Source organism: Mycteria americana, chromosome 3, assembly GCF_035582795.1.
Source record: "Mycteria americana isolate JAX WOST 10 ecotype Jacksonville Zoo and Gardens chromosome 3, USCA_MyAme_1.0, whole genome shotgun sequence".
Taxonomy (NCBI): Eukaryota; Metazoa; Chordata; class Aves; order Ciconiiformes; family Ciconiidae; genus Mycteria; species Mycteria americana.
This window is the reverse complement of record NC_134367.1, coordinates 132,889,576-132,912,746: the sequence shown is the minus strand read 5'-3', so window position 1 is coordinate 132,912,746 and position 23,171 is coordinate 132,889,576. Positions and strand designations below refer to the sequence as shown.

Genomic DNA, 23,171 nt, shown 5'->3' with positions numbered 1-23,171 from the left:
TCATATTATACGACATCTCCAAGATCTGGCATTTTACACAGGTTTGAGCAGCCTTCTCATCCCTCCTCCTTCTTCCAACATCACATTTGTGTTTGAGAAGGTGGTCCAAAATCATCACCCCAATAACTCACCTACGTGCTTCTTTCCTCAAGTCCCTCAAAACAGCAGGACATACAAACCCCCTATATAAAGAGGGATGCTACAGCCACCAACTGGCTCTTACAGTAAAGAGAAAGGCTGAAAGCCTCTCCCAGGCCATCTTCATCCAGACAAGGAAGACAGAAGGTCCTCCCCCTCCCTAGATTTTGGCATGAGCAGTTTTCCCTTCTCTGTCCAACCTATTTTTGATCCCCCAGCAGTAGGGGGAATATCATCGTCACCAAACTTTGCTTCCTTAGCAGCATCGGCAGTCACGTCAAGAGCCATTTGATTATTACTAAAAGTTTCTCTTTCCTCACTGGATTTATGAGTTCATAGAAACTACTAGCAGGGGAACTCCTGAAGAAGGAAGCGTGGGTGTAATTTCTCCACTATTAGTTTGCTTGTGTAAACAATTTGTTTTCTCTCTCCTGGGACAAAATGTTTCGAAACAAGTGTTTTAAAAGAAAATAAGCCTCATTTGTTGAAATGGTGAAACTGGGTCAAAGTGCTGACAACAGCAGACCATTCTGAAGTAAAACACACTGGTGACTCCACATGCTTACTGTATCGGGGGGGTATGTTGTGCACATAGGTCAGATAGAAAAAAAGTGACACTAACAAACTCTTTATCTGATCTGAATGAAACGCAATCAGACCCAGAAAGCGAGGAAGCAGTCAGATGACAAGATATTTTCTAGGTTTAATCCTTGCTGACACACTGGTACCAGAAGATTCCCATGACTGCTAGCAACAAACATTGGCAATCACTGTGTATAGGGAGCTGGGACTAAGCATACTAGCATACAGGTTTACTTGGTCCTTTTACAAACAAAAAATTAAGTCGTTTAGCAGCAAACAAATTCCATCATTCTCTTTCTGCAGATAATAAAGAGAAAGCCGCCAATGGGTGAAAATAGTTCTTGTGGTTACATGCCACAGTTTCAAGACTTAACACAGCATTATTTTATTGCTTCTACATCTGGTGCCAGTTATTTTTATACAGCTTCTTTGTATAAATTCAGCAACATGAAAAAAACCTTCAAAGTCTATCAACCACTCTTAAAATAAACACCACCAAGTTCATTTCTCTCTGTTCTTCTGTACCTCAGCTACGATGTGTTCCCTGCACAAACACAAACCCACGTCTCTGGGGAGTCACAAATCTCTCAAGTGAGTAACTTGACCTGCTGTGACTGAGCTAGGGGAACTCAACCCACCCCTGAAACTCATTATTTCCTTCCCATTCTGCCTTCCTTCTAAAACCATAGCACCAAAAGGCAAATCACGGAGGAATTAAACATCTTTCTGTCACAGTTCGTGGACCATGACCTCACGTGGGCAGGATCACTGTCCTGCATCTCCTCCTACCTGCAAAGTCCTACCCCGGCCCCGACTGGAGAAGGTGAACGTGAACAATGCCCAGCACAGAGCTGGCATCGGCTTCCTCCTAAAGGCAGAAATCAAGCACGCTCCATTATTTCCCCCAAGGCCTGCACACAGGACAGCCGGAGCTGCCCAGAAAGACCCTGCTGAGGCCAACACCTGCCACCCCCCAAGTAACTAGCTAGCATTTGGTGCCGAGTACCCCTTGACAACCAGGACAGCATAGGCCTAGAGGGACCGCTGGCCCACTCTTCCCATCCCCTCCTCACCAGCCCAGAGGGGCTGTTCAATCAGCTGGGGTTCCTAACGCCGCTACAGGGTTCAAGCAGGAGCAAAGCTCTTCCGCTTGCCCCTACAGCCCAAAGTGTAACAGAAGCAGCTGCTGCCAGCTGCCAGTCTGACTGCATTCAGCTCATGTTTCCCACATTTATTCTTAGCTTGAAGGGCTAGAACCGATTTTTTCCCCTTCTCCCCTTCAGATAAAAATTATATTCTGCAGAATATAACTGCCGTGGTCCTTCTCCTGTCCAGGGAATCTGTTGTTCGGCAATGCATAGCGGAAAGAGACCCAGACTGTAATCCAGCTTTAAAAACATCTAAATCACTTTTCACTCTGTAATTCTGTTTCTCCTTCCACCTCCTCCTTCTTTGTACAGCACCAAACACCGACTACCCCATGCTACCAGCACTGCAGAATTCAGCAGCAACAGCTATGTCTTGGAAGCCGGCATGTTCAGCGAACTTTTGACAACTTCTGCTCGTTAATCTCTGGATCAGAAATGCATTCCAAGTCCATGAGCACCTTCAGACAGCTGCCGTGATTCTTAGCAGCTTGCCACAGAAAAGCATCTCTCTCCAGTCTCCTCAAATGTGTAAATTCACACAGAAATATACCTACCCTTGAACTCCCACATTTCACACCTATATACAAATTACACTGACACCACCGTATCATATTCAGGCCTGAAACAGTAACAGTTTAATGTGCCATTTGGTGACCACCAAGGCTGGAACTTAAGAGACTGCCCCTGGAAGCGATAACTTAGCCACTTTCCAACAACACAACTACCCATTTATGTGTAGCCTTGGGAGGTCCAGCATTTAAATGATGATCATCATCTCTGCCATTCGGAATTAGCCTACACATTCACAACACAGACCCAAGGACTCAACACACTGGAGTGGCACTGACTCCAGTACAGGTACTTCGCTGAACTGGATCGGAAAGAGGAAGGTCTAAGGCCTTGCTGGGGTTAATCACTGTTTGAAAGGCAGGGAAAAAATGCTAGCCTAGAAATTGATTTAAGCAGCCAAGCAAATAACCATATTGCCTTCAATTAAAAGCTGGCAAGCTTGAGATAAAAAGCTTTCAACTGACAACCAGCTTTCCATGCTAGCCACCGGACAGTGGATGCGTAAAAGCAAGGGATTCCATAAACTGCTGAAAGAGTCACCCTCCAGGCATTATACATAACGAACCTTGCAAAACTTTCCATGAGCTATCTTTCTTTGGAGGTTGCACGTTCAGACTAAATAGGGCTTAACAGATGTCAGGAATAGCGTATACAATCTGTAAGTTGCTAGACTTGGTGTTTTATTTTTTGTCAGGACCTTTACCATAGTTTCAGGAGTTAAACACGATCTGTTGGCCTATGCTGCATTAGCGCTCATTTAACAGTGCGTCAATCAGGAAAAGCACGAACAGAGAAAAACTGATGGGCCATTCATAGCTAAAATTATACATATATAAAGTATGAACACCTTGCTGAATGGAAAGCTTACTGAGCACGAGCTGAACCTATGATCTACCTTTCTTAAATTCGTTGTCATTTTAATGTACCAGATTCCAGTAAAATGTTCCAAATGAAGACTTCTGCTAGCAAAACAAAGGCTACCTTCCCGTTGCGTTGCGCCCGAAGGGCACGCTCTGCCTCGACACAGAGGAAGCACTTGTAACCAGCGTTACAAGCCCGTCCCTGCCCGGAAAGGAAACGTCCTCATGGACAGAACTGCACAGGGAACGCGACATCCACCGGCGCATGGGAACTGGAAGGCCCAACAAAATAAAATCCCAAGGAGCCTTTCCATCACGACTGATGCATTGTCTTCTAGCGGGAGTTTTAACTACACCGATAAACACATGCCTTCGTTTGTGAAGGAAAAGGTTGTATGAAACAAGGTGTTGGCATTAAGACTACTGTCTTCAGTTCACTACTTGCAAGTTAGTGTCTCCATCCAGCAATCCTCAGTTCAACATTTTCCTCAGCTTATCCCAAGGCCCAAAACTTTTACTTAGTTTTACATTCTGTACTCCAGTGGTGTGACCAAAAGCCTGCCAGGAACATTATTATTAGATGGTCAAAATTAGAACTAATAATGTTCTAGCCATTATTAGAACATTATTAGAAACTATTGAAAGACAACTATCACCTACCGTCTGTTCTTAAAACATGTAAAACGACTTTAAATGCTAAGCAAAACACAGAACATTACAAAAGCAACACACAGAGCATCAGTGAAGTTGACACAATGTTACGTATTCCTTGGCCTGAAATAAACCTTAAATAAAAGGTTGAATTTAGATATAGCTCTTAGGCTGTGATACTAAAAAAAGAGGAAAAAAAAATGCCTCCAGCTCACTGTGGAGTAGTAAATGCAACGGTTCCCAAGTCTAGACTATGGCGTGACAAACAGAAGACTCCCAGCAGCAAAGGGAGATGCCCGGTATGTCTGCCAAAAGGGTGTGTGCATGCTAGCATACTATCTTTAGCAAGGAACAAGACACGCAAGATAGAGCTAGAACACTTCTCTGGCTGCCAGGGCTGCTGTTAACCATATGGGAAATACACTATAAGTGATAGCTAACTTATGCCCCATCATTCATGAAATACCATGGGATGAAATAACGTTTTTCATATAGACATCAAAAAATGAATCCGCACTATAACAAACCAAATATTTATCTTGGCAGATCATACCTTCCAGAAAAAAGTTTGCAATAAAGTTAAATATTTTAAGGGACGTACTGCAAAACAAATGCTGAGAGTATCTTTGCAGGGAATTCCTGCCAAAATGGATGAGCTGTACATTTATCAGTGCAACAAACATGAATTAAGAATTTGTACGGAACCACTAAATAGAACATTTGAATTAACCAAAGGAAAGCTAGCTGCTCACTTGATGGTGAATCTTCGTTCTTCCTCTGATCAAATAAGCCAAAAATTCCAAGCAACACAAGTTTGCAAAGAAGTATATACTACATAACCTGAAGACCACTGATAGAAGTTAGAACTGAGGCTTTCTGCGTAACTCCTCATGACAAGTTGGTAAGACTCAAACATTGCTGCTTGCGCAATAACTTTTGTTCATTGTTTTTATCGTATTAAAAGTTCCTGGATTCTACCCCATTTTAAAGTAGAGCCACAGTCCATCTCTCACACGGCAGGGCAGGCAGGGATGGCACCCTTCTGGGACACGGGAGAGGGGCTAGTAGACTCTTGACCCACGTTCGTCATTGACGTAACTGAACAGCTTTACAAGTCCGACATACTTAACTAGTGGAAAAGTTTACTCATGGCTCAAAGATAATTTTCTAAAATTTCAATTGTTTAAAAGCAGTTTACGAAGATGTCAGCAGCAACTCCCAGGTCTAACACACATTCAGAGAAACACTTCAGGATATGAGTTTTACCGCAGCTACTATTTAAGTCAATAAGTTCTACCTACTAGGAGTAAAAGTCAGAGGACTGAAAACTAACATCTTCTACTCACACCTCCCAAAACTGAACTCTTGTCAACTTCCAGAACAACCACCATTTTAAACAGCTGTCTCTAGACAGATGCTAGTAAAGCCTATGTACAAAGTTGGGGTTATACTGTGGCACGTGGGCAGACACAATTTAAATAATCTAGAGCACCCTGACAGTTCCTCGACAGGCAAACCAAACATGTATGGCCCTTAGCAAACACACTGCAAGAACCCTGGCTTCCTTCTCCCAAACTATTCAAAGTGTTCAAATTATGATTTTTCATCTTGCATGAACGCCGTGAACACTGTGAAGAAATTATTATTTTTTAAATCCACAGCTATAGCTAGAATAGCTTATTACCGACAATTCACTGAGTGTTGGCATCTCATAGTTGCCAATATCTAACTGTTTTCCTAAGAAATTACAGTCTCAGCAAGTTATGCATCATAAAGCCTGCCAAGGCCCCAGCTAGCTAAAGGATGCATCTTTGCTTTTGTGAAGGTTACGGTTTTGTTTTGTGGTTGTATTTAAAAAAAAAAAAAAAAGGAGAGAGAAATTCAGTTTAAAAACTTAACTTCTTTGCAAAAAGTGGTGAGCAGTTTCCCCACACAAGCAGATCTGGGCAGCAGGCATACCCAGACCTCAATCTGGGCCTTATTTAATTCCCAAGTTAAAGTTACCACAAGGCTCACTTACAGAATCAGCATGAAGCTTGAAGAAAGGGCAGCGTCTTGCCACATTGGCCCAGGGGCACCGGCTGAGCTGGAAAACAGCTGGCAACTCTGTCCATTGCTCCACACAGGAGAAACCACCCCATGCCAGAGCATTTGGCTTTTGCCTTAAGCACCTGACGAGGCACCTGCAGGGCAGGAAGATAAAAGAGAGTACTCTGCCATGGTAAATAACATTTCTCCGTGTACGGACTCAATGTGCTGCTCTGATCGCTCATTCAGACCTGCCTTCTGCCGTCCTCACGTACTCCACCACTCTGAGTTGTCATCTGAACCAGTTAGCTCACCCAGGAACGCAGGCAAGTTAGTCAAGCAAGTATTTCCATTGCTTTCCACACATTCATTCTCAAATGTATTTAAATACGTATTTTGGCATATGCTCAAAAAGCACAATCCATTAAGAGAAACTATTAAGCAAAGGATTAAGAGGAAGACGAGGCTACGGATCTGCGACAAGTTAAGAAAGGGAATGTCAGCATATGTAAGACACATCATGTGTGAAAGGAAAACAAGTAAGACTCTGGGTTATCTTCATGTTGGAAGTATGTTTCAAGAAAGTCAGGGTCAAAGAGCCCTGGAGTTAATTACTGGAAAGCATGGATTTGTATTCAGCAAATATAAAGTAGAAGCCAAAGACATCATTTTGGATGCAAAAAAAGTAAGGGAACCACTTAAAAGTCCAAAAAGTTTTTGTTTTTTCTTTTCCTTTACAAGCCACTTCTGAGACCATGTTTAGAGCACTGTGTTTAGTCCTGGGCATTTGGCCAGATGACATTCACATTCTGGAGCTGGTGGAGTGAGGAGCAAGAATAGCTTTTTCTGAGGAAAGCCCCTCAGAATAAAGTTGTTTCTGCCTCTAAGCCTGTATACACGAAACTGGGGGAGACGACTGTTAGCATCCCTCACCAGAGTCAATTTGCAGTGCTCCACTGGTTGAAATGGAGCAACAGTAATTTGCAGCTAAGGATTTGTCCCTTCATTTTTAAATAGCGTACAAAATGATTCAGTGCTTCCAGGCTTTTCAGAACTCAGGAAGACGACACCTGCTTGTGTGCAAAGCAGGGCTTTTACTCCTCAGAGACAAGTCACAGGTAAGACATCTTCCAAGAACTTTCGTTTGCAAGGCTATCTTGGAAATCCTGTTCCAAGATCGGGAGGAAAAATGCACTTCCTTTGTCTCATCCTACCCTCTTGTTATACATCATCTTCACAGACCAGAATCCTCCACGGTGCAGCATCATTAACAGTCTTTTCACACAACACTCAACACAAATGGGTTCATTAATTCCAAATCATATACAATAGTTACATATCCCAAAATACTGTTATTCCTGCCAGAGGACTGGTAGGACTCCAATAACTTCCTTTTGCTACTTTCGCTCTATCATGGCCAGATCTTCACACTCCTCTCCCATATTCACACTGACGGTAGAATCCCTACCAGCTTCAAAGAGAACAGCATACCATTAACGCTCAGTAATTTTCAACTGAGCTAATCCTTTAGAACAGCTTTTCCAAAAACCGGAATGAACCTACCGAGAGAATGTGACTGCAGCTCCACAATTTCTTTTCCTTCATGTGTAATTTCTCTCTGCTGATCTCAAGGCAGAAAAATAAAACCACAAAACCCCCACACGCCTGCTTCTTTTCAAAGCATTGCAGTAGACAGATGACCACTTTCAAATAATTGCAAATCAAACTAACAGACTGAATAGCAGACAAAAAAATATTCCCCAACTACTTCTAAGCACATAACGAGTGGGTATACACGACCAGGCTTGGAATTACAAGACAATCAATTTTAGTCACTTTTCTTAGAGAACACATTGAAATCTTTCTGCAAACTTTCAATAAATGATATGCGAGAAAAAAAACCAAAACGGACAGAAATATGGCTTTAGCCATCCTGCAAACTTTTCAATTTTCTTTAAAAGCGTTAAGCATGGGCTTTACATACGTAGGCTCATAAAAACTACGGAAGTCAACAAAAAGTTACAAGGATAAATCCAAGCTCTCGGGCCTGATTCCGCGGTCACAACTAATAGCATCAATTCACGAGCAACTCCCTTGAAGCGAGCAGAGTAAGTATAAAACTTCCTGTCAAGAGAGGAGAACTAGGCCTGCCCTCCTCTGACTGAAGAACGATCCCCACGAACAATGGACTTCCCGAGCATTAGAGGTCCCGGGAATGCTGTGCTACATCATTCTGCCTTTCGTTTTGCCCGAAAACTTTAGGCCACAACATTTGGCTGAAAAACGGCAGTGACTAACACACGCTTCTGCGCCGAGACTCCTGCCCTGCTTCCTCCACCTCCTCGGGCACCAGGTGCGGGTTTTGGAGTAACCCCCCTCCCCACCGCCGAGCCAAGCAGCAGCTCCTCTCTCGGCCACCAGCCCCTCCACCAACCTCCCCCTCCTCACCCAGCTCCCGCCCAGGAGCTCTTCTCAGCCACGACACCCTACGAACGGGAAAGGCAGGCCAGCCCTGCTTCCACAAGAAGGGCGCAAAGGGGAGGCTGGGCCAGGGCTGCTGGAGCGATGGGGCCAGCCTGGGGCCCGCCGTGCTGGTCCACGCCACAGGGACCGCTGGGGGCACGGGCCGCTGCCAGAGAGGGGGAAGCCCTCGCCTCCACCACCACCAGCCGGCCCCACAGCTGCAAGCCCGCCCATCAGGACCGCGTTTGCCGCTTCCTGAGTTGACTCTTACCCTCTCTGACAAAGCGCCGCAGGCCACGGCGTGGCATCTCACAAAACGGCCTGTGCCGCACGGATGCCTGCGGGTTCGCGCAGTCCGCGGGGCAGCTCCGCGCGTGCCACCTGCTCGCAGAGCGGCAGCGCGCGTTTTGCCCACGCTTTTCACAAGGGCTGCTGTGACCGGGTCAAGCGGTGCAGCGCTCGCATGAGGAGAGGCCTTGTGCTTCCACACCGCACGAACCTTTGTCTCCGTCTTGCCAGCCACGTCATCAGCTGGGAGAGCGGGTGCTTTTCAGGGCAGGAGGTCCAGTGTGGAGGCAGCCACGGACCGAGACTCACTACGATGCCTGGTAGGTCCTTCACCACCTTTCATTTCTGCAGCAGCGTCGCAGAACAAGGCGGCAGAGGAAAGACTGCGCGTGTTTGTTTTGGTCCATCTACAAGAGGCCCTCTAAGCCGAATTAAAACAGGCTGGGTTACAGAACAGAATGTCTCCCCCGCCAGGTAAGTATCACATGGGGCCCAGACCAAAAGCAGGATCAGACCACAGAAGTGGTTCAGACTCTACAGCCAAGAATGCGAAGCGGTAGCAGCCGCCCTTCCACAAACAAACCGTGATGCAGCTCACGGCAGCTGAGAGAGACAAAGAAAATTCCACGTCCCTGCCAGCCCTTTCTCCTCGTCCTGCTCGAACTGCAAATGCTCCGACTCCTGACGAGTACGGCAGGCTGAACCAGCGTGCCTTACGATTGGGTAACTGCAGGTGACAGAATACCAGATAAAACTGATGACTATGAGTAGTCCTACCCTAGGTCATAAGCACCATAAATGCTAAGAAGCGGACGTGACATCCTTTCCAGCTCTCAGTAATGTGCTCCATAAGAAGATATAAGATAACTGTATTGCACGAAGTGTCTTGCTGTAGAGCTTTTTATGTGTCAGGAATAATTCATTTTCAGTGTTGTAAACACTGAAATTAGAGCTTCATATCCATCCAATTCCTACTACGTCACCTCTGTGTTTTGTTACACAATGACTCAATTTAACACGGGGCGCCAAATATTTAGTTACACTTCCGTCCCCTCTCCCGATACACACTACCAATTGAACAATAAGTGACTTGAACAAAAAAAGGTTTAACTGGCAACACTTGACTCTGCTTAGCATTCTCCCCAAGCAACTCTTAAGTAAGGAATTTTAGAGGGGTTTTTTTGTGAGACACATCTTGATAAATCTCCAATTACAGATTAGAGGTATGCAAACCTCTTATTTTCAAGATCTGTATGGTATGCCAAGTATTCAGAGCCACAGGCAAGTCCTGCACAATCACGGAGCCTGCAATACACATGACCACAGAACCAGTTTTCTGTATGTTGCTCCACTCTGTGCTTGGAGTCACTATGTCTGGAAGGTAAGACCACGATTTTGCTGTTGAGCCCCTTTCAGCTCCTGATCCAGAGCCCCTCGGTGATCCTACAGGGCTAATAAGCTGTGACTGCGGTTTGGTGACGTGCGTTAAGAAAAGGACTGAGACCATATCTACTTCATACAGTACTCTATCAATTCCCTCCTGCTGATGGGACGTGAATTACATTACTTATCACTACGATACGACAGCTACGTTATTCTAGTAGATAACAGAAGCTCTTTAACCGCTATATTGACAGCGCTGTTCTACTTTTTTTTTTTAAAGCAGTAGCTCCCTTGTGAAAAATTCAGTCACCATACTATTCATTCAGTGCCTTAGTAACTACTATGCCTGATCTATCTTTAGAAACAACCCAAAAATGCCCCCGAGCCTTAAGTAAGAGAGGTAGTCATCTTCCACATTAGACATGCTTGAGAGCAACAGGAGCCAACCTTCCTGGTCCTGTTAGCCACACACCAAAACCCTCACACAGCTGATCACACACGACATGCTTCAGCGAGCTAGGGAGGGGGACGCTGGAGCAGAGTTTCACACAGAGACCATGACCACCCCTCCCAGTGGGGCCTCAGAGCTGGGGCGAGGGACACCGAGTTGGCTGCGAGCGCGAGAAGGCGATAGAGCAATCCGCCAGTCAGCCACAAGAGCCCCGACACACCTTCTCCAGCCGCGCCAGGAGCACGGGCTGCCAGCAGCCCCCTGGCCAGCACAGCCTCACACCACTCACGCGGCATAGCCCTGACACAAGAGAATGTGAACGTCCGGGGGGGAAAAAAACAACCAAACACAAAACCAAACCCCACAGCTGGGCCACCCGTGCTCTGAATAGGAGAGATTATGCATTCCTGGGTTTGCACCCTGTTCAGCACAAAAGTTTCTCAAGGCACCAGAAGTTTTTCAAGCAACCTCGAAATCCTGAAGCTTAGCAGGATCCATTTCTCAGCACAAAGACTTACGCTAGCTGTCCTTTTAAAGCCTTAGCCAGAGAGGAAACCCACGTTACAGCTAGGCACAACCCAGTCCTGACAGACTGACCTGCCAGGGACACACCTGACCCTGGAAGCTCATTTCCAACAGTACTGCCCGATCCCAAACCTGGAGAGGGGCAAAACCAAACAAAAAATCCAAACATTTACAAGTTTACCAAATCTGAACAGACTGAAACCTACAGAAATCCCCTGAAGAAAAAGTCAGCCTCAAAACCCATTTGGGGAGTGCATTCCTAGCAACAAACAGGAATCTTGTTCCACGCAGCTGTTCCATCACCACTTTCAGAAGGGTCAATATTGCTGATATTCTTGGTAATTATTACTTAGTTTATGTTTTTAATTAACACAAAGAATGAGGCAATGGATTGAATACAAATCCTCTCAATTAAATTAAATGCATCCTAGGATTACGTATGGTAAAACACAGGGGACTGTTCCATATAAATGTCTTCAGAATCACAGCACAATTTCCTTGCGGGGCTGTGTGATTAACAGACAACTCTATTACCATAATCTTCCTGCTCATCGAATTAAGTATTCGGGTCCCAAGTACACTATTAACAATTAAATATTTTTAGAGCTAAACAGATATGAAACTTAACATAGATCTGGCCTGAGGAAAGGTAAGAGCTCGGTTCCGCAGCTCTACTGGTATATCTTACCCCAGCAAAACACGGAGTTACTCACAGAGTCAGGGCAGACGTAGCTGAATTGAAGACGGAGGTGCTGTGGAGCGGTAGAGCCCTTCCAAGCTCTGCCTCACCAGCCTCCGCCGGGCAAACGTGCGCTCCTGCAAGCACAAGCCGGCCGCCTGAGCAGTCAGTCCCCCGGCTGCTCCCCACAGGCTACGTGCCAACGGGGAAAGGGCGCTGCACAAGCGCTGTCCTGTTCACCCCCGGGGCTTCTGCCCACACAGGAATACCAGGTGGAAATCATGCTTTGCTCCGTCCTCATCAACACAGCTGTGCTGGCAAAGGCACATAAAGGGGTTCCTCACTTAAAAGGGCTTAAGAGTTACGCTTTAGACAATCAGTAAATGAAACAAACGAGAGCCGAGTAGCTCGGAAGGATGAGAAGACAAAGGAATCAAGCTAACAGAGGAAAGTGTACCTTCTGCTATTCTACATCTACCAAATCAGACCTGCGTGATCTAAAATAAACGTGTACCATAATACTTACAAGGAAATATTTAAGAGGAGGAACTGGCAAGACATAGGTTGTATCCCTGTCTTTTGGGCCCCAGGAACCACCATTCCAGTCAGAAAGGGGATGCAGGTGCCCAGACTGGGAACTCTTGGGTAAGCCTGGCCAAACCGCTGTTTGCGGCGCGGCCTGCCGAACTGCCTGCGGGCCCAAGCGGGCTAGCACCGCGCCGCAAAGGCGCACGAAGCCTCTCCTTCCCAGCCCGTATGACCTAGTGACGCGGCCGGGAAGAGCCGAGCCCGGCTGCACGGTGAGGCTGCTCCCCGGCCAGGCAGGCAGGCGGCGGCCCCGAGCCCCGGCGCAGAGGCCCGGCGCCGAGCGGCGGAGCACCAGCCCGGGGTGCGCGGGCCCCGCCGCACGCCCCCCGGGAACTGCCGCGGGGAGACGGGCCCGACCCGGCCTTCCCTTGGCCGCGGCCGCCGCAGGAGGAGAAGGCAGCCCAGCCGGGGAAGGGGCCGAGGAAGCCGGCACCGGCTGCAGCCTGGCTCCTCACCTGCGTCCCGGCGGGGCAGAGGGCGATGCTTCCCAGCACCCCGCGGCACCGGCGGCCGCCGGGGCTCCGCCCGCGCCCGGCACCGCCGCGGCCCCCGCCTGCTCCGCGGCCCTCGTGTCCCCCGGCCCGCCCGCTCCCGCGGCGCGCTCTCGGGGACGCGGTTTCCAACGGCCGCCGCGGCCCCGGCCCCGCGGCCCCCCCGGCCCGGGCCCCGCGCGGGGCGCGCCCCCGCTCGTCCCCTGCAGCGCAGCGCAGCGCCGCCCCCCCGGGGCCCGCCCGCCCGCGCACGCCGCCCCTCCGCCGGTCCGCGACCCCCGCAGCCGCCCGACTCCCGCGCCTCACCCGCCCCTTACCTCGCGCCGCCGGCCAGCAACGGGCAGCGCTGGGGGGAGCCGCCCCCGGCCGAGGCACGGGGAGGGGCCGCGGCTTTGTGCGCTCCGCTCGGCTCCGCTCGGCTCGGGCCGCCTCGCCTCGCCTCGCCTCGCCTCTCCTCTCCCCTTCCCTCCCCTCCCCTCACCCCGGAGCCGGCTGCCCCCTGGGGCCAGGCGCCTGCGCCATGCGCTGCCTCCCGCTCGGCTCCCGGCCTTCCCTTTGCAGCCGCCGGGTCCGGGGCGCGCAGGGCCGGCCGAGCGACGCGAGCCTCCGCCGGGCCGGGCCGGGCCGCGCCGCGCCGCGGGGGGCCGGGAGGCGGTGCTGCGCGGCGCGGCGGGGCGGGGGCTGCAGCGGGGCAGAGGGAGCCCCCGGCGCCGATCGAGCCCCCCCGGCCCGCCCTCCGGCCACCGCTCCCTCCTGGCCGCCCGCCGGGCGCAGCGGGCAGAGCCGGTAGCGGCGCCCGGGCCGCCCCGAGGACGGAGAGCCAGGGCGAGCTCCAGAGGCACTCCCGGAGCCCGGGCGCGGCCGCGCCTCGGCCGCTCCTCTGAGGGCCGGGCTCGCCCCCGGGCAGCGGGCGCTGGCAGCGTGCGGAGGCCGCGCCAGCCCCTGCTCCGGCCGTGCCCGGTTCCCTTCTGGGGGAAGGCGCGTTCTTCTCATCACCTTTCTGTTTTGCCAGCTGTAGGGTTCGGCCGATGCACTCTGCTCACTGACCGCAGCTAACGAACTGGAGAACATAAAGGACAGCATCGGTGCCGTTAGGATGTGCAGGCTCCGCGGTTCACTCCAGGATCCTAACACTCCGTGTCTCACCAGTGTATTACATTTATTTCAGTGCAAGTTATTTCAAGAACAAAAGAATGAGAGCAAGATTTCCCTTCCAGTCTGGCAGCTGCTTTCTCTGTAAATAGAGTACCCATTAAAAATGCTAGCAACCACACTGAAGACAGCAGCTGACATGTCGAGCGTGATTAGGAACATACTCAAAGACAGCGGTGGAAAAATCTACTTAAAGGGGGTATAGTAACTCCAAAATTCAGACCCTTAAAAGGAAAGGTGGATGCCCACCTAGCTTTGAGGAAGTAGGACAAAGCAGTGCTGTCTTATTTACAAAGTGGTGACATTTACATTAATCCACGGCTTCCGTGAAAGTGGCCGTTAATCTTCAGGCATAAGAGACCTGGTTGGCTCATGGATGCAACGGCTTAATGCACCTGAGCAGCTTCTGTTGCTGCAGCTTTCACGTCATCTATAGCTGCCTTTTGACAGAGAGGTGCGAAACTCCTCTGGCATGAGCTGGAGGCAGCTGAAGTAACCCTGCTTGCCGGTTAAGCAAGCGGCGGCGAGTTCTGCAAGCTGTCTCAAGGGTCACTGAAACCCTTCTGCTCCATCTGCCACGCATACCACAGAACTTTGACATTGAAAAGCGTTTATGGCAGGGGATACTGTGACTGACTTTTCAGTCCTGCTACCTCTGGAAGCTGCTGGCGTTCATTTAGATAGCCTAGTAGATGGTACTAAGGTCCAGTTTTGCAGTGCCTGGCTTGGCATAGCTGTCAGAGCCCTCGGCTGCCCTTACGGAGAGGGGGGAGACACCACCACCCCCCAAAAGCATTTGGGAGCAGCTCAGTAAGGTGCCCGCCAGCCACAGAGGAAAACAAGAGCAAACAAGAGGCAGTAAATGAGAGGCAGGTTAGGACGTGGCCAGCCCTGCCAAACTGGAGCAGAACTGAGCTCCAAGGACTGGAGGAAAGTGACTGGAAAAGACGTTGCCACGTACAGCCTTTCAAGTACCTGAGATACCGGGTGAAGTTTCATGGCTTGTGTTTCTTATTTATCCCCGACTGAGACCACCCTCAATCCAGCTGTGCGCATGGGCTTGGTGTGATTTTCTGTACATACAGTAAGCCTGCAGAAAAGCAGATTTTTTCCAAGGCCCGAATGGCTGGGCTATATTTGTCCTCATATGGGTGTGGGGCAGACACCAATGCGTAGGCAGAAGGCTTTAAGCATTGGTGGGATGCCCTGGAGGACCTGACCAGTCTGGACAAGAAACGGCACTTAGCCTTCCCCTCTATTATATAGAGGTGAGGTGAGGGAAGCTTTCCCATGTAATTTGGTTCTGTCTGGGCCTGGGCAGTATGTACTGTAGCTCTAAAACTCACAACACCTGCTTCTCATTGCCATCGCAAGTACAGAGGAAAACAGTGCTACCGGCATCTCCCGCGTCTTGAGTAGATACTGAGGGGACAGGGAACGGACTTGCTTATCTGTTGTCACACCCTGGCAACTGCAGCAAGGAGCAGCAACTACTAATTCCTTCAGCTAGCTTCTCTCGTGGTAGCCAAGATTCCTGCGTCAAGTGACTGTCCTCTTCCACTGGCTCCTATCCTGGCTTCTGCCTGCCACATCGCCGTGAGCTCTGCAGGAGGGAGAAGAGAAGCTGCAGCACTTTTTTACGGGAAGGGCAGATGAGTCACTGGGATCTATCATCTCCTGCGCGCTGATCACGTTGCTGCTGCACCGCAGGAAGACTTGTGCAGTCTCCCAGCCGTGGAGGTGCGTCCACCCCAGCCCTCCAGAGCCTGGTCGTGTCCACTGATAACTTCAGAGTGCTCTTTTCTCACCTTAAAACACGGTGTGTGTTTCAGTTTATAGCACGTGACAGCGATTACTTCAGTGCATTCAAAATCTTATCCCTTGGCGGTACTGTGGGTATTACGCTGTGGGCTGTAAGTCGGATTTCTTGTTCTGATTCGCAGAGCGACACTGGCGCTCAGCTGTGTTTTATAACAAAGGAGGAGGGAGACGAGAATCAAACTGCATGAAGGAGGCACAGCAAAAACTGCTTAAGAGCAAAACAGCCCTAGTTGTTTTGTTTAGTTTTCCTAATGACTTTTTCATACAGTGAGCAGAGGGGACATATAAACTTACACACACAGAAAGAAAAAAACCCCACCGAACAAACCTACAAACCAACAAGTGAACAAACCCCACAGAACTGAGCCAACTAGTTTTTCTGCAAGCTGTAGCAAGGCTGGTATTGGGATCCTGAGTTGTTCTGGGCTCAGGCATGACCTGCCGCGTACAGTGAGGCAGAATCTCTCCTTGTTCCACCTCTTCATTTTCCAGATCCAGAGGGTATTCCATCTTCATCAAAATTTCGGTGTCACAGGCAGTACTTCCTAGTTCAGGCCTCACTAGTGCCGAGGCAGACAGCTATCCTGACCCTGTAAGCCATATACTCCAAAACCTCACACAGTCAAAAGCCCCAGGAGAGATACCGTGAGCCTCAGAAAGCTGAGTGGAAGGAGAGTGCCAGGAGAAGTCCCAGGCAGCTGGGAGCTCCGGGCCCCCAGGGCTGCGAGGCAGAGCTGGTGCAGAGCTGGTGCAGCTGTGCAGCTGGATCCCAGGGCAGGGCAATCCACGCTCGCGCCTTCCCACCTCTGGGCATTCCCCAAAAGCAGCCTTTCCAACATAGCCTTGCTGCTGCTGTTCAGGCTGGCTATCTGTGAGCGTCGCTTGCTCTGCTGCTGACCCGTGCCTGCCTGGTACGTGTGGCAGAGCCATCCTGCCTCCTCTGCCCCTGAAAAATACCCTCCCCTTCGAGAGGAACCTGCTGGCCATGCCACACTGCTCAGTGTGAACGAGGCAAACACCTAACGTCACTGTGGGCCGAGGCTGTTCCTGCATCTGGATAGCGCAGTGATCCCGGTCCTTTCAGACAGCCTGGGCTGAGCAATACGAGAATAAAAGAGAGCTGACCATTAAGTTGCTGGGGCCTGAAATTGGTGAGAGGAGACGCCGACACCCTGCAAATGAGCAAGCAGTTAATGGTGTGGCTGTCTGGCACTGTTTGAATTGTCGCACAGAGCGAGCCACCGTTTGAACAAACGGAGCAGGCAAAGGGATGTGACTTAGTCCCTGAGGGTGGATTTTGAGCAGGCTGAAGGTTGAATCCTTTGACTTCTGGCTGATGGCTGCCTCTTGCCATTTCCACGAGCACAGACACCAACGTCAGGCAAAGAAATAGCTTCAAAACTGGGACTTATGTCTTACTTGTCGGTCCTCCCTTCTGAGGCAATGCAGTAGTTCCCCAGTGCTGCACTTCGCTTCACATCCTCATTACCGCATTTTGATAAAGTTCTTATTGTTTAAAAACTTGGCTCGGTACTCGGATGAGCCTAGCGTAGTCACCCGTGTCATGTTTGATTGCTACCTGCTTGTTCTCAGTGAAAAGCTTGACAATGAGATTGGAGAACGTTTCTCGAAAGAGACACGTCTTGTGGATTAACCTGGATTTCAAGAGATTTCAGTTCCCTTCCCAGCTCTGCCTGCACGGTTCTGAACAAGTAACTCTTTTTACTGGTCATCCCATTAACTGCAGGGCATTAGCAGGCATTTATTAAAGTACACAGCGCTCTTGTATTTATTGAACTAAAGGCTACACAAACGGGGTAGAAATCAGGCTGGAGAAATGCTATGAAAAAAGCCTCAGGTCACTTCTGCTTCTCCAACATGGAAGGAGAAAATGCGTGCCTTCTATTTTCTGTACTCATCGCAGAGCCGCTCTTTTTGCTTCTTCAATTCTTTTTCCTTCTTTAAGGTTAATAGCAAAGGACTGGAATCAAGTTGTTTATGATTGTTAGTCACTACCTCCATGGGAAGAAATTACTCTTTTATTATTTCATGGTGCTGTGCTCTGAAGTTCAACCCTCTCAGCCTTGTCCCACGAAGGGAGATCTGGCCAACAGCTTTTCAACACTCCCACACATCAAGACGGATTTCCATCGTGGGGTTCTGACGAGAGATAAGACAGCGGCTAGTCTTCGTGCATCTTCCTGACAGCCAGGAAAGGAGTAAGTGGAAATGCTGCATAACTGCATTTCCAGCTCGGTAGCGCTTACTTTTTGCCTTCCCTCTCCTTAATTTAGAGTATTTTTTTGAAAACAGTGTTCAAGTAAAATGTATATCCCTACAGGGACGTGGGAGCACTCTGACATCCCAGCTCTCAGAGAGCGTGTGGACCAGAACCCCCCGTTTCTCGGAAAGCCCTGCAGCGTGCAGGCCAAGAGCAACCCGGGGCACCCCGCACGTCCTGCCCTCTCTGAACGCCGTGTAAGGGCGATGCGAGGGTCCTGGCACCTGATCCCATCTCCTCACCAGCAGCCTCATCAGATCAGGGAGCAAGAAGGGAAGGCGCAATAACGAGCCTCCAGCTGCCAATGAAAGCTCATTCCAGCTGCTTATGTGCCAAAAGCTATTCTTTTCTCTACAGCCCGAGCCAAAGTGACATGAGAGCAGCGATGAGATCTCTGTCCAGGGAGACGATGACTACCAGACACTAGAGTGAGTAATCCTCAGGAACTTGGGAAGAATCAGAGCCATATTCTGATCCCACCGCTGAATGCGTGACACCACGTGGGCAAGAGGGAGGGGGTGGTAGGACCTGTATTTGGGTAATCGCTTCCTCGCTCCACCTGAATGCTGAATCACTGACGCTGCCTCAGACCCACCGCTGAAGCACAGCGACTTGAGTTGATTCAAGCTTGGACATCGGTTTTAAAGTGCTCGGACGTTCCAGCTACTGAGTAAACCAGCCTCTGCCTTTGTTATGGTGGTTGTGGTACTGGCAAATGAGAACATGCTCTCATCATCTTCCAAAAAACACAGGCTGGCGTTTCCAGTCCTCCTCCCGCAACTGTCTTAACTTGCAGGAAAGTAATGATTGTGAGTCATCCTTTCATCTTTACAACACTACTGAAGAAGAAAAAAACGGGAAAAAAGACAGTGTTTGTAGCCTGGCCATAAAATTGTTTGCTAAATAAAGTCAACTGTGCTTCAAATCTCCAGTTACAGTGCGAAGTGACATCCACCATACCAATTTATGGGAAAACAGATCACTAGGGAGAACTGGGATCAACTAATTATTTGTCACTTCAGCATGTTTTAACAGTGCACTGTTTAACTAGACCCAACCAAAACATAATTGCTAATGTAATTTCTGCTTCTTAACACTGTTAACATCTGCCCATTGCTTCCCAAGACTTCCACTGCATCACTCTGCCTGCGTGTACGGGCGTTTTTGTGCCCACAGGCAATGCCGTTCTAAGGCGGCGGCAGGCGTTTGCTTTATTATCTCTTGGCAGCCAAACCAGACCACTACAAACCTGGAGGAGAATCAGGCCCTCCTTTTGCTGGGATAGCAACAAGACCGCCATTATTCGAGGGGAGGAGAAAAAATGCCTGTAGCTATGTTAAAAGCTCTTGTCTTTATGAGTGGAAGTATTAACATTTCCCAGTGTGCTCTCAAGTTATAGTCAAGTATTTTGCCTTCAGTTTGGAGCTGCTTGTAAAAACAGCCAAGTCGTACAAGGCCAATAACCTGAGGACGATCAGATCTGAGCATAACGCCTACAGAAGTGGGCAAAAGCTGGCTGGTCCAGAAGCTGGTGTGCAGCCTTGGAGTCTGAAGTATCTCCTGAGATTGATTTGAGAGTTAAAGCCCTTGCTCTTCTCCAGTGGGGAGCAAATTTGTGTATGCAGAACAAGAAAACCCATTACAGAGATAAACAATATGGGCCTACAGTGCCACTAAATATTGTTACCATTCCTTAGAAAGGCCAAGCATTATGAAGTCAAATGGTAGGAAGCAAGAGGACAAGATAGGACCTAAAATGTGATACACGTGAGTCCAGGTTCATAAGCAGTTATTGCATAGACCTCCACTGAAGCCAGCAGATTGCTACCTACTTATATTTAGCCCTTAATCTTCAGCCTGGAGAGAGCTGCGACAGCCAGGAGCGAGGACAGAGCTGCAACTGGGCTAGGAGACATTTCCAGTTAACGCAGACCCACATTCTGCAGGCAGCTTGGTTTGAACGGGAGGATCTCAGTAACAGAGTAAGTAGCTTTTTAAATAAGGATGCCAAGATCCGGCCTGTTAGGTTTAATATTTTAATCTGCTGTCTAAGTGTATCGCTGCTCTAATCACAGCCGTGGCGGAGTCCTGGAGTAGGGGAAGATTAGGGAGACCACTGATAATCCCCGCAGTGCTGCACGGATGAAAGCTATCAAGTGGATTTACGGAGAAAATAAGGTATATACAGAAACTCATTATTTTCCAGTTGAGACAAAACTATCCATTAATGTCTGACACAGAGCATGCTCTGGAAAACTGGAAGCATATATTGAAAATGAGGAAATCCCAACAGGCCTAATGCGTACGCGATGAACCAGTTATTAATAATCAATCCAGCACGCGCTGTCACTAAGGATGGATAGCATTCCTGTAGGTATCTGTAAGTCTCTGTGCCCTAGATGGCATTGCTCTGCAACATTAGAAAATATACTTCTGAAATCCAAGCTCCCACTGCAGTCAGCGCAAAAGAATTTTAGGCAGGACAAGTGTTGATTTACGTTCACACACGCAAAGATAATAGCAGAGTTCTCTTTTTAATGTTACTTGTTTGAGACATTTCCACTGCAGCTGATACATTAATTACGCCACTTCTCCCCCCTTCATTCTTTAGAGGCTCACTTGTAAAATCTTCTTGTGCGAGCAGTTGCAGCAAGCAAGTGCTCTGGTTTGAAGTGGTTTCATTGCACCTGCTCTCTCCAGGCTGTGGTATTCAATTGTTTTTGTTTGTTCTGTGCTACTCTTCTCTAGTGATTTGCTTGGCAGTGTGAAGAGGGCTCACACCAGTTAGAGAGTGCCATTTGTTCCCCCCAGTCAGAGGCTGAAGATGAGCCTCCTCCTCCTCCCTCAACGCTGGCTGCAGCCCACCTACGGCAGCTGGAGGGGAAGCGGGCAGATGCTCGCCTACGCTAAGAGGGCCGATTACCATTGCAGCAGGCAGCAAAAATACACACAAAATCAACATACCTGCAGCTTGCCCCCAGTCCCGTGGCTGCATACGTCCCTTTCAGAGCCACAGCCACATGTCGCCTCTGCTTCAGGAGCTTTCTAGAAGGCACAATGTGCTGGGAATACCTGCACGCATCCACCTCCCCGCGCCGAGGCTTAGGAGTTGCAGCTTCAAGGAGCTGAGCAGCCCACCAGCAACCTGAAGGCTGCCTAAAAAGCGTTTTGGCACTGAAAGCCCTACCCATTAAGGACTCGTTCTCCAGAGTGCGCTTAACGTGTCTAGGCACCCCAGGCAAGGACGGGGAGAAGCCTCGGGTGGGAAGCCTCGCTAGCCAGCCCACTGAGCGGGGAGATGCCGGCAGCCAGACCCCCAGGGCTGTGACAGAGTGGGATGGCAGCGCCTCAGCCTTTCTGGGATGCGCAACCCCACCGCTTCTCTTAAGAGGTGGCTCTGTCCACCACTCCTCGCAGCTCAACGGGCATCGTGCTTCTTTGGCACGCCAAGCAGCCGTGGCGGCGAGTCCTGCTCTGCAAGCACGTGCTCCTCCCGTTGCCTGCGTCCCGGAAGGCTGCAGCACCAAGAGGCTAAAAAGCATTTGGGGTGGAGGCTTGTCTCGGTGCTCTCCCTCACTCGCTAGATTAGCACAAAGGCAGGCAAGTGCTTGAATTCCTCAGGCATGAGATAACAGTCCTGGTTCCTCAGATGCTGCGGACCACAGCGCTGATGTGGGCTGTACAGCGGGACCGTCAGCTGCGTTGTGGCAGGTAAAGGTGGGCTTAGGGAGCAGGGCGTGGTGTCGGATCTTCCTTGGCTTTAAGAAGGACATTTTGGAAGGAAAATTACTCTGATGCTCCGGTACAGGTTGGGGTATGTGTTGTGGATGTACATAGCGTATAATTTGTCTTGTGATGTAAAGGGAAGGAAAGATCAGCCCCAAAACCTGCATCTCAGGGTTTTGGGGTTTCTTTAGATGTTATTCCAAAGATTAAAACAAAGAAGACAAGACATTTCCCTCAGCAGCAGTGACATTCATTGATCTGTCCCCTTGCAAACATGATTTGGGGATGACCGACGACTTCGGAGCTATCCCTCAGAGGACGTTATGCTGAGAACACAGGCAGAGGCAGTTTTGTTCGAGCAGCAAAGGACGTAATAAACAGGTCAAAACCAACTGGGCAGAGCCTGGAGGGACACCGTTACCTGCAACTTACGGCGAAAAGACCTCTCATCTCTGGAAGGGGCATTTCAAAGCAAATAGCTTTCGGGGTGGCAAAGACACAAGTTGGGCCGCTGTAACGCAAGCTAGAAGTGACCTGCAAAGGGAAAACAAGTAGGATTTGTACCCTAGTTTTGCATCTTCATGATGGATAAAGATGGCCAGGTGGGAGAGGAGGGTTAGTTTTCTGTTCGCCACTTTGTACTTCTGCTCTGAGGTTTCATTTTTTGTTCTGCACTACAAATTCACATCTTTGCTTAGGCAGGCTTTGTGATGGCTGAAGAATAACTGCAAAGACGACACAGCAACAGCTTCTAAAAAAGCAGAAGTGAATACATGAATATGAAATGTATACTCTTCAGTAATTCCTCAGCAAAAGCAATCATGCCTTGCCGTAACACTCTGATTTTCCTAACTTTAATGAAAGTGCCTAGAAATTCAATTACTTCCCCTGGCCTCTGAAAACCAATTTCTAACTTTCCAGGCTGTAAGTTACACAAAATTTTTCTGAAGTGAAGTAATCACAAGGCTGAATCAAAAAAGAGGCATATTTGGCATATCACCTTGGCAGGGGGTAAGGAGCGAGAGTATCTTCAGAGTCCAACAGCCAACTGGAACAGCTCCAAATTGTGACGAAAAGCAAGATTATCTTTGAACCAGAAAACTAGTCATGGGGAAGTCTCTACAGAGACGCAGCATCTGTACGCATTCCAACGTACCTTTTGGGTTGCCAGCACACAGAGTTGGAAAGCAAACAATCGAACCAATGGAAAATATTTTCAAGACGACTGCTGGGCTCGCACTGATGAAAGATTTTCTGCATTAACATCAAAGGCTGCGCCTCATCTCTGTACTCACGGACAGAGACATGGGATCAGCACGTGTGCCTTCTCTGCACCGCGCGACTCT

General features: G+C 49.2%; 1 protein-coding gene across 9 annotated transcripts in view; it reads right to left on the bottom strand.

Annotated features, from left to right (window-relative positions):
- Window positions 1–23,171, bottom strand: part of RIN2 (Ras and Rab interactor 2) — a 123,352-nt gene that overhangs the window by 71,521 nt on the left and 28,660 nt on the right. The window contains exon 1 of one of the 9 annotated variants that reach the window (XM_075497123.1): window positions 13,842–13,870. The exons of 2 other annotated variants lie outside the window; for them this stretch is intronic. The gene's annotated coding sequence lies outside the window, so the exon portion shown is untranslated. Of the gene's footprint in view, window positions 1–5,969; window positions 6,099–12,292; window positions 12,458–12,809; window positions 12,973–13,162; window positions 13,294–13,326; window positions 13,730–13,841; window positions 13,871–23,171 lie in introns of those variants that run through there. 6 more of the 9 variants (XM_075497119.1, XM_075497117.1, XM_075497124.1 and 3 more) reach the window with 6 other exon arrangements.